Source organism: Mus pahari, chromosome 22 (genome assembly GCF_900095145.1).
Source record: "Mus pahari chromosome 22, PAHARI_EIJ_v1.1, whole genome shotgun sequence".
NCBI classification, from domain to species: Eukaryota; Metazoa; Chordata; class Mammalia; order Rodentia; family Muridae; genus Mus; species Mus pahari.
In genome coordinates, this window is record NC_034611.1 from 9,848,121 (window position 1) to 9,858,950 (window position 10,830).

Sequence of the window (10,830 nt, forward strand, 5' to 3'; positions counted from 1 at the left end):
TTCTGGAAGCTTTTGAAAATAATTTGGGGCTGGTGAGATGGCTCAGTGGGTAAGAGCACCCGACTGCTCTTCCGAAGGTCCGGAGTTCAAATCCCAACAACCACATGGTGGCTCATAACCATCTGCAACAATATCTGACGCCCTCTTCTTGAGTGTCTGAAGACAGCTACAGTGTACTTACATATAAGAAATAAATAAATCTGAAAATAATTTGAAGCAAATCAATGTTTCCTTCTTAAAATTTCTGTACCACAATTTTCTAGTATAACTAAAACCCTAAATATTAAAAAGATATTGCCTCTGAATCTTTTCTAGAGCAACAGTTACTCCCCAGAACTTTAAAGCTCATTGTGTGAGATCAAAGACTTGAAGTAAACATCCCCTTAGAGGCATTAGCTAATAAAATACTTTCCACACTGAAAGATTCAAACTCTTAGCTTCTTGTATTGAAGCAGAGACAATAAAAATTTTTCTTACATAATGTAAGACTATTAGGGGCATTACAATATACATATAGTAATATATAATATATAGTATGTATATATATATATATATATATATATATATATATATATATATATAAAGACTTTTGTGGGGAGCCCTCCTCACTTTAGTCTCGAGAAGGTGACACCCTAAAACCATGAATAAGCCATCTTGATGTAAAAACATGAGGTAGTTTAATGGCAGAGCTCCAGGCCGATGTGTACCCCACGCAGGAGGTAGAGGCACCGACTACGAGGCTGGAAAGCTAGGGGTTTTTGTAGGGGGAGGGGGAGGGGCTAGCAAGATTTGGCACGGTTACACATGATTGGCTCATTTATGTCGGAGGGGTCATAAGCTATCTTTTGGTGCACATTCCTGGTCCCAAACACGGGAAGATGGGTGCCTGGCTGGGCAACTGAGATAATTGCCTAGCTAGCTGTCAAGGCAGAGGAACAGAAGACTCCAGCTGGCCTTAGAGAACAAAGAACTCTTTACTGGCCACATTTCTAATGATCTGGGGAACAGATTTTGGGGAGTGTTAAAGCTGAGGTTCTGAACAGTTTCAGGGAGTGTTAAAGCTAGGGCTCCACAATATCAGGGCTTACAATTACTTAAAATTGTTCATTTCTTAGGTAAGATGAATTCTCAAAATTGCAATTGTTTATGCATATACAATGCATAAGAAAAAAAATGCTGTTCCTTTAAAGGACTGTCTTTGGACATTTAAGAACTCATTCTGGATTGCCCGGACAAGACCTCTTAAGGCAATGCCACAATAGCTTTACATCCCAGGCAGATTATAGGCCTTACACAAGAATAATTGGCCATATAATCCATATAATCTCATTTTTTTTTTATTTTTTTATTTTTTTATTTTTTGGTTTTTTGGTTTTTTGAGACAGGGTTTCTCTGTATAGTCCTGGTTGTCCTGGAACTCACTCTGTAGACCAGGCTGGCCTCGAACTCAAAAATCGGCCTGCCTCTGCCTCCTGAGTGCTGGGATTAAAGGCGTGTGCCACCACACCCGGCTCTTTTTTTGTGTTTTTGAGACAGGGTTTCTCTGTATAGTCCTGGCTGTCCTGGAACTCACTTTGTAGACCAGGCTGTCCTCGAACTCAGAAATCCGCCTGTCTCTGCCTCCCAGGTGCTGGGATTATATAATCTCATTCTTTACATCATCAAAATAGTAATGGCTTGAGATAATAATTTGGTATTTTTAGAGAATGTGCATGTCAAATTGTAAAGACTTGTTCTCAGTGTCCTCAGTTTCTAACTGTTCCACATAATGGTGTTAATTCTTCAGAACTTATACATAATCAATTATTGCAAATGGATACTCATATTTCTAATTTTAAAAATAAATAAATAAATAAATATGCACACTGACTACTGATACCTTTTCAGGCTTTCTAGTTACAACTGCTCTAACAAGAGAAGCAACTAAAAGTGAAATTAGTCATTGCTTATGTTAATTTTTTATGCTTGGTGTTCCAAATCAGATTAAAACAGATATTGGAACTGGCTATAACAGTCAAGTTTTTGAGATGTTTTGTCAACAATTTAATGTTACCCATGTTACTGAGACNTTTTATAATTCTCAAGGACAAGGTATTGTGAAACTTTAAAAACTATATCTTCTTAAAAAACAAATTAGGGGAGGAATTATATCCCCATGCACNTTATTTAAATCACATTTTTATTTAAAAAATTTTAAAATTTGGATGTCAAAGAGCTTACTAAATGCCTTATAGAATCTTAAAAGTAGGCACACGCATGCCTAGGTGAGATGAAGGGATCCACTTATTGGCATATGGCACGATCCTGGACAGGTACTTGATACAGGGAAGAGGGCATACTTGTGTTTTCTCCACAGAATGCTGTAGGAACTTGCCAGCTGCCAGAATGATTCGCATGACAGGCTGACCTACCTGTGAGTTTGCTGAGTGCCCTGACAATGGCGAACATATTGGGTATATGTTTTGAACCCACCTTTGCTTGCCTTTGTGCCAGATTAGACAAGCTAAGCTGCCTTGCTTCAAGCTTTTTAACCTTATGGGACAGAGAACATAAGAGACTGTGGAAACTGACTTAGGAAAATTATTCAAAAGGAGGAGTTATAATGACGCTTTTCTTTCTTTTAATGTGACCAGTTGTTCTGACTCAATCATGGACTGGTCTAGTAATAATTCCAATATTAGAGATTCCTATTATGAAGATAGCTAAAAATCTTTATTAGCTAGCAGAGTTAACTTGGAGCATAGTCTATTTACATGAGAATTAACAGCCTTTCTGTTGATTCTCAAAGCCATCTCCCTGACACCTGGAGGCCAGAGTTTGAGCTTGTTAGTTGCTGATTTGTAACTGATTAGAGTACCTGGACTTCCTCACAGACAGCCTTTATCCTGTTGCTTTTCAACTCTTGGCTTTGTATTTCAAGCAGGTCAGTTACCTCTGTGCAGGCTCGCCTTCAGCAAGCACAGGCAAGCACAGGTGGCAGAAATTCATAGATATGAAGAGATGCATTGAGTACATTATTGTGGCTTTGGTCTGATTGGGGAAAAAGTTGTGCAATGAGGGCCTGCAGCCAAAGGTGGGACACTGGGTCTCTGAATTATTCAATCTAAGACAGAGGCATGTGCCAAGAGGCCGTGGTTTGCTCACAATAAAACCATAGAGCTATGTTTGTGCAAATAAACACAAGCAAGCTGCACATGTTCTCCAGGATGGATAAGAATAAATTCATTGAAAACCAAAGTCCCAAGACAGGTGTGGCCACCAGTGACCATAATTCCCAGGCAGGACCATGGACCATAAATAAATTTTATGCCCCAGTTCAGCTAATTTTTATTCTATATTTAGGGAGGAATTGTAGCCTCCCCCAGCCTTGAGCAGGTTGGCTCAGACCTGTTCTGCCACTGTGAAAGAGACCTCCTATGATGGAGTCTTCTGGCCTATATAGGTCTATTGTTCTGCCACCTTTGTGCTTTTCTCCAAGACTCTGATATGCATTGAGAGGCTGAACCTGTTGTCCTCAGACATTCCCTAATAAGCAACAGCCTGGAGACCAGGTGCTGACAGACTGATGATGACAAAGCATCAAGATCCTGGCATGGCAGGGGATGGGCCTTCCCCCTTTATAAGCTCAGACTTGGAGTAAACTCTGGGGTCTTGATCAGTATCTCATCTTGGTCTCTTTATTCCTCCTGCTGTTTCCTCCCATACAGCCCCAGGCTCCCATTCAGGAACCTGATTCATGAAGCTGTGGGCAGCTACACCCAAAGCCTCTTTAATTCTTTCCTAGCCATGTTGTGACACATTTACCATTGCAATATAGAATGTTGGAAATACAGCTAATATTAGTAATTGAAATTGGAATAAAAACATTTGTGCTTGCCAGTGGCTATGGACACAAGTAAAATTGGGATTATGTGGTGAGTTACAAGAAAATAAAACAGCTGGGCATGGTGATACATACATTAATCACAACACTTGAGAATCAGAGGCAGGCAGATCTCTTGACTTCTAGGGCAGCTTGTCTAACAGGCCAGACAGAACTATGCAGTGAGATACTGTTTCAAATAAAATAAAACAAAACAAAATAAAATAAAATACAAAATACAAAATAAAGTAGTGTTGGGATTTACTGTTACTAAATAAAATTTGATATTATAGAAAGTCATTAATGCGTCTATCTATTTTCTGATGTAGCTTATTCTCTGACAAACCCAGTTTGTCCCTTGTGGGGACAGAGTGAGATGGTTCCTGCCCCTGGGACAGGGCCCCAGTGTGAGGCTCCATGTGTGTCAATGGCTGCTGTGGCATATGTCTTATTTGTGTAATAATATACATATTTTTCACATCTCTATGTTAACATGATAGTCTGAGATAGAATGAGTCCAGTAGGGGAAGGTATGACTACGGTCTCAGCAAAACGGTAAATGCTGGGACCTTAAGATAGCCCTTGCAGCTATGGACAGAGCTCCAAATACATGTGTTCTCTCTCTCTCTCTCTCTCTCTCTCTCTCTCTCTCTNTATATATATATATATATATATATATATATATATATATATATATATAATTTTTCAACTATGCAAAATATAAGGACGCAAAATGAATTATGAGGGGCTTCATGTGTCTAAAGGAACAAAGGCAGCTACACTATTAACTAGCCTGTCAGAAAGGTACAAAGGCAGGCAGATTCCTGAGTTAAAGGTCAGCCTAGTAAACATGGAGGTTAGACACAGGTGTGACAGAAATAGTAATTTTGGAAAAGGGACCCACCCAACTATCTGAATGTATGTCCTTAACAAAGGCAGACAAGATCTCCGAATACTTTTGCAATGTTAAGAAAACAATGTATTCTTGCTATCTGTTAAGAATCAAAGGTCTGGGTTCACTGAATGCTGATTCATAAAAGGATCTAAAAGAAAACTTCATTTACATTGGAATGACTGGATTGATATGTAAAATCAAAGAGGGGCCTTTTGTTCAGTGGCAAATGAGCTATCCAGAGAGCTTTTTAGGATAGAAAGAACTGCTTAGAGAACGTGAGACACACTCAGACACAGAGACAGCCGGACAGTCAGGCAGTCAGGCAGAGAGGAGAGACAGGCCAATAAGACAGACAGGCAGACAAGACAATAAGATGGGAGGTGGGGGCAGGAGGATGCCAGAAGCTCTCAGGCCAGCCGGACTGCCTGATGTACATACACACAGGAAAAACAGCACGAGACCTGGTTTTAAACAAAATAAAAGGTGAGCAATAACACCAAAAGTTTTTCTTACTTCCTTATGTGTCCCCAGAGCAGACATGCATGCACCTCCCTCAAACATGTACACATGTGTACATGGGGCAGGGGGGCAGAAAAAGAAAAAGAAACTAGAATGTATTTACAAAATTATGGGCTCATGAATGGGTGTTGTATTTTGTCAAAGACTTTTTCCACATCTAATGTGGTTTTTTTTTTCTTTGAGTGTGTTTAGATAGTGGACTGCATCGATGGATTTTGGTATATTGAGCCATCCCTGCATCCCTGGGATGAAGCCTACTTGATCATGATGGATGATTTTTTTTTTTTTTTTTTTTATGTATTCTTGGATTTGGTTTGTGAGAATTTTATTGAGTATTTTTGGATAGATGTTAATATGGGAAATTGGTCTGTAGTTCTCTTTCTTTGTTGGGTCTTTTTTGTAGTTTAGCTATCAGTGTAACTACGGCTTCATAGAAAGAATTGGGTTAGTGGTCCTTCTGTTTCTATTTTATGGAATAGTTTGATGAGTGTTGGTATTAGATCTTCTTTGAAAGTCTGATAGAATTCTGCACTAAAACCATCTGGCCCTGGCCTTTTTTTTGGTTGGCAGACTTTTAATGACTGCTTCTATTTCCATGAGGGTTATGGAACTTTTAGATGGTTGATCTGATCCTGATTTAACTTTGGTTCCTGTATAGAAAATTATCCATTTCATCCAGGTTTTCCAGCTTTGTTGAGTACAGACTTATAGTAGGATCTGATTTTTTTTTTTTTTTTATTTCCTTGGCTTCTGTTGTTATGCCTCCCTTTTCATTCCTGATTTTGTTAATTTGGATATTGTCTCTGTGCCCTCTGGTTAGTCTGGCTAAGGGTTTATCTATGTTGTTGATTTTCTCAAAGAACCAGTTCCTAGTTTTGTTGATTTTTTTGTATAATGTTTTTATGTTTCTACTTGGTTGATTACAGCCTTGAGTTTAATTATTTCCTGCTGTTTACTCATCTTGGGTGTATTTGCTTCTTTTTGTTCTAGAGCTTTCAGGTGTGCTGTTAAGCTGCTAGGGTGTGATCTCTCCAATTTCTTTATGGAGGCATTCAGAGCTAGGAGTTTTCCTCTTAGCACTGATTTCATTTTATCCCTTAAGTTTGGATATGTTGTGCCTTTATTTTCATTGGATTCTAAAAAGCTTTTAATTTCTTTCTTTCTTTCTTCCCTGACCAAGTTATCATTGAGTAGATAGTTGTCCAGCTTCCACGTGAAATACAAATTCAAAATACAATCCCTATTCATGCCAAAAGTATTCAAGAATGAAAGAGTAGGAGTTCGAGTTCGAGGTACATGCCTAAATATAATAAAAGGAATATATAGCAAACCAATAGCAAACATCAAACTAAATGGATGGAAACTCAAAGCAATCCCATTAAAATCAGGGATAAGTCAAGACTGCCCACTCAATATAGTACTTGAAGTTCTAGTCTGAGAAATTAGACAACAAAAAGAGATCAAAGGGATACAAACTGGAAGGGAGGAAGTCAAAATATCACTATTTGCAGATGATATGATAGTATATGTAAGCAACCCTAAAAATTCTACCATAGAACTCCTACAGATGATAAACAACTAAGACCCAGAAATGAACCCACACACCTATGGTCACTTGATCTTTGACAAAGAAGCTAAAACCATCCAGTGGGGAAAAAAAAGACAGCATTTTCAACAAAATGGTTTCTCTAGCCTTTTACTATAGACCTATACAAAAAATTTATTCAACAAAAACATCCCCTCTCTAAACATGCCAGCATCTGACAGCTCAGGCTGCTATACCACAGCTGTCTGTGAAGGCTTTGCTTTTCTCATCTCTGTAATGTGGGCCTTAACGAAAGTCAAAGGGAATGTGGGGAGCAGCAACTCCAGTTGTAGGAAGCAAACTCAAGTGTGGAAAAAAAAGACCAAGGACTCACTGTGCTTTCGCCTTCCCTCAGTCTTCTCACTTCCTCAAGTAAGAAAGAGAGCCTGGACACTGGATACCTGCCGCAGTGAGAAGCTTTGGACACAGGAACTGCATTATAGATCTATCTGTTGTGGCTCTGCTACGATGACTAGATATTCTCTGCATTTGACCAGTTGTGGTTTTCTGTAATGCTCTTCATCTATTGCAAAGAGAAGCTTCTTTGACCACCCTTAACTGTGCATGTAACAATAAATTTTAGACTTCAGTTAGGAATCATGCTAGTCTAGTAAAGTGATGAGAGTAGGTTCTCCTCTCAGACCCATGACTTTACTAACCCTGGGTAGTTGTTTCCAAGGCAGATTCTCATTAGGTAGCCCTGACTGGACTTAAACTCACAGAGATTCATTTGCCTCTGGCTCCCAATTGCTGGGATTAAAGATATGTTCCTGGCCTTGCCTCCTCTAGTACTTGGATCTTTATTTGTATCTGGTGATGCCCTTGTAACATGTCTGTCTTTTGTACTGCAATTACATGTTCATCTGCTTATTCATTCATACAAACAAATATTTGTTGGCAATTTGCATATTCTAAACACAGTTTTAAAGATGGGAACAAAATAGAGACAAAACAAACTGCCCTCAGTTTGTTTATAACTCAGTTGGAGTTTATATAGCCAATGGGAAAGAAACAATAACTCACTGGACAAATTGATTTATGATGTATCCAGTAGGGTTAAACATTTTGAAGATAAATAAAGTAGATTGAAGGAAGCCCTGTGTAGGAATGAGATGTTCCCAAATGCACACAGTTGACAAAAGGCTGTGAAAGCTGACTAAGAAATGATAACATCTGACAGTAAGTATTTCAGTCAAGGAACCAGAAATACAATGGTCCCAGTGCAGGGTGTTGGATGTTTCACAGTTGCTGAAGCCTAGCATACACCAAGCCCTGGATTTTATGCAAGCTCTGCATAAATGGGGCATGGTGCAATATGCCTGTAACACCCAGTACTGGTAAACTGTAGGCAAAATGGATCAGTTCAAGATAATCTCCCTCTACAATGTAAATTTGTGGTCAGCCTGGGATATATGAAACCGATCTCAAAAACAAAGTAAACGTTATGTATGGTGGCACATACCTTTAATTTTAGGACTTTCGAGGCAGAGATAGACAGATGAATTCTAGGCCAATCAGGGCTATAATGATGAGACTGTCAAAAACTAGATGTATTAATTTTCACTAATTTTACAATTTTCCATCCTCTTTTTACTAAACATAATTTTTCTCAATATTATAAAAATAAATGTGGTACTCTTTGTTTTGTTTAAGAGAAAGTCTTGCTGTACAGTAAGTTTTAGCTTTTCTAGAACTTGCTATGTAGACCAGACTGGCATTGAAGTTACAATGAGTCTACTGCCTCTGCCTTCCAGGTGCTGGGTTGATGGATGTGTACCACCACACCCTATTTAGAAGTTGCAAGACCAGGGTCTGAAGCTACTGCTCAGTGTGTAAGGGCAAATGCTGCTCTCTCAGAGGATATAAGTTTGGTTTCCAGAATTGCCTACAACTCCAGCTTCAAGGGATCCAGAAGTCCTCTTCTGACCTCTATGGGTACTGCACATGTGGGAAAACACATATTAAAAATAAAAATGAATAAATCCTTTTTATAAGTTGTAAAACATGACACAATGCTGATATCCATGATGACAAGGCTAGAAGTGACAACCTCTGCCCACCCCCTGTGTTCCTGCCTCTTCATTATATGGACAGCTTCATTCAGATCTCAAGCACCACAATTTGTCACACATATATGAAACCCAAAGGCAAATGTACAGGTCTACTGGAGATGGCTGGGTTTTTACAATTTAGTCCAGTTACATCTACTATCTGTGGTTGTTGGAATGAGAATGGCCTCCATAGTCTCATATATTTGAATACTTGGTTTCTAGTTGGTAGGACTAATTTGGGAAGGATTAGGTGTTATGATCTAAGTGACTGATAGCATAAAGTCACACAATGCAACAGATCTCATGTGACAGGTTTATTGGCAGAGGGTATACAGAAGCTGCCTCTGGTAGAGAGTGGAGGGAAGAAAGAGCAGGAAGAGGAAGGACTCAGCCTTTTCTAAGGGGATGTGACACATGAGCAGAGGGAGGACATGCAACTTGTGACAGTGGGAATGTGTCCTATCTTGGAAGCTGGTGGCGATGTATCCTGCTGTAGCTTGGTCCCTGGGCCAGACAGTGGAGATGCCTAATTGCTAATAGGAAATGTGGCTTTGTTGGAGGAAGTGTGTCACTGGAGTGGGGGATGATGGAGGTGGTTCAAGGTAAAGACTTGTGCCACTCCCAGACTGTCTGTCTGTCTGTCACCCCCTCCCTCTCCATTTATGGGTGGGTCTCAAGATGTAAGCTTTCAGCTCCTGCTCCTTCACTTTGCCTGCCTGCATTTGCCATGCTACTTGCCATGAAGGTCAACGACTCTAGCCATCTGAAACTAAACAAAGTACTTCTAAATGAACCTTTGCCATGGTGTTTTATCACAGCAACAGAAAAGGACCTAAGAGAAGTTATCCTAAGTCAGTTTTCACTGGATTTAGACAATGAGAATAAAAAGACTAGCACTAAGAAAAATAAATGTAAAGAACTACTAGCTAAGTGTTACTTCTGAATGAAAAAAGGAAATAAAAAGGAAGAGGAATCAGGACCACTCCTAGGAATGGTGGAGGAAAAGGCTTATTGTAGATTTGTGGGAGAGCATGGCCAGAGGCAGACACATCTGGGAGAGTCAAGAGTGTTTATGACCCTGAACCACGTGAAGAGAAGGGGAGGGGAAGGGAGAGAGGGGAAACTAGTGCAGCAGCCAAGAGGCCAAAGGTACAAAAGAGTGGGTAACCAAGATGGCTGAATTATAGAGGATGGAAGAGCAGCCAAGCCCCTGTGTTAGAGAGCTCAGGGTAGAGGGTAGAAAATGCTAGCCACAACTTGTAACAGGTAGAGAGTGGCTGAGGGATGTTGGGAGAACCTGGTAGCCACGTCAGCTTGATATGATAAATAGCCACCATACCAAGTAGCCATCATATCAAGTCAGCGTGATATGATAAATCAGCCTGTTGTCTCAGCTTTGAAAATTAGCATCAGAGAAGAGTAGCTAAGGGAAGGGTAGCTCAGCCCCTTGGGATGGAGAACTCAGGCTGGGGGTAGGGTATGACAACCCTGTAGCAGGTAGGGCCTGCAGGATGCAGAGAGAACTTGGTCGGCTTGAATATGTTAAATATGTTCAATTCAAGGTACCTCGTGCGTTTGTTCTGGGTTTGAAACCTAACACAAGCTAGCACTGTAGAAACTGAGGCAGAGGATTGTAAACTGGGGGCCAGCCTAAAATACATTATGAGTCCTTGACTGGCCTGGAATACCACTTGAGGGCCTGTCAACAAAGAGAGAAAAGCAAGGCAATCCATAATCTGACATTTTAGTTCTTTGACATTTATAGGGTATGTGTGATTACTAACATAGATATGACTGTTAGATGGTGCTGGCTGTGATGTCTGTGAGATGTGTTTCATTTGTTACATCAAGTACTTTATCTGCCTCCACTTTAAAGGTTTTGCATCTTCTTCTTCTTCTTCTTCTTTTTTTTTTTTTT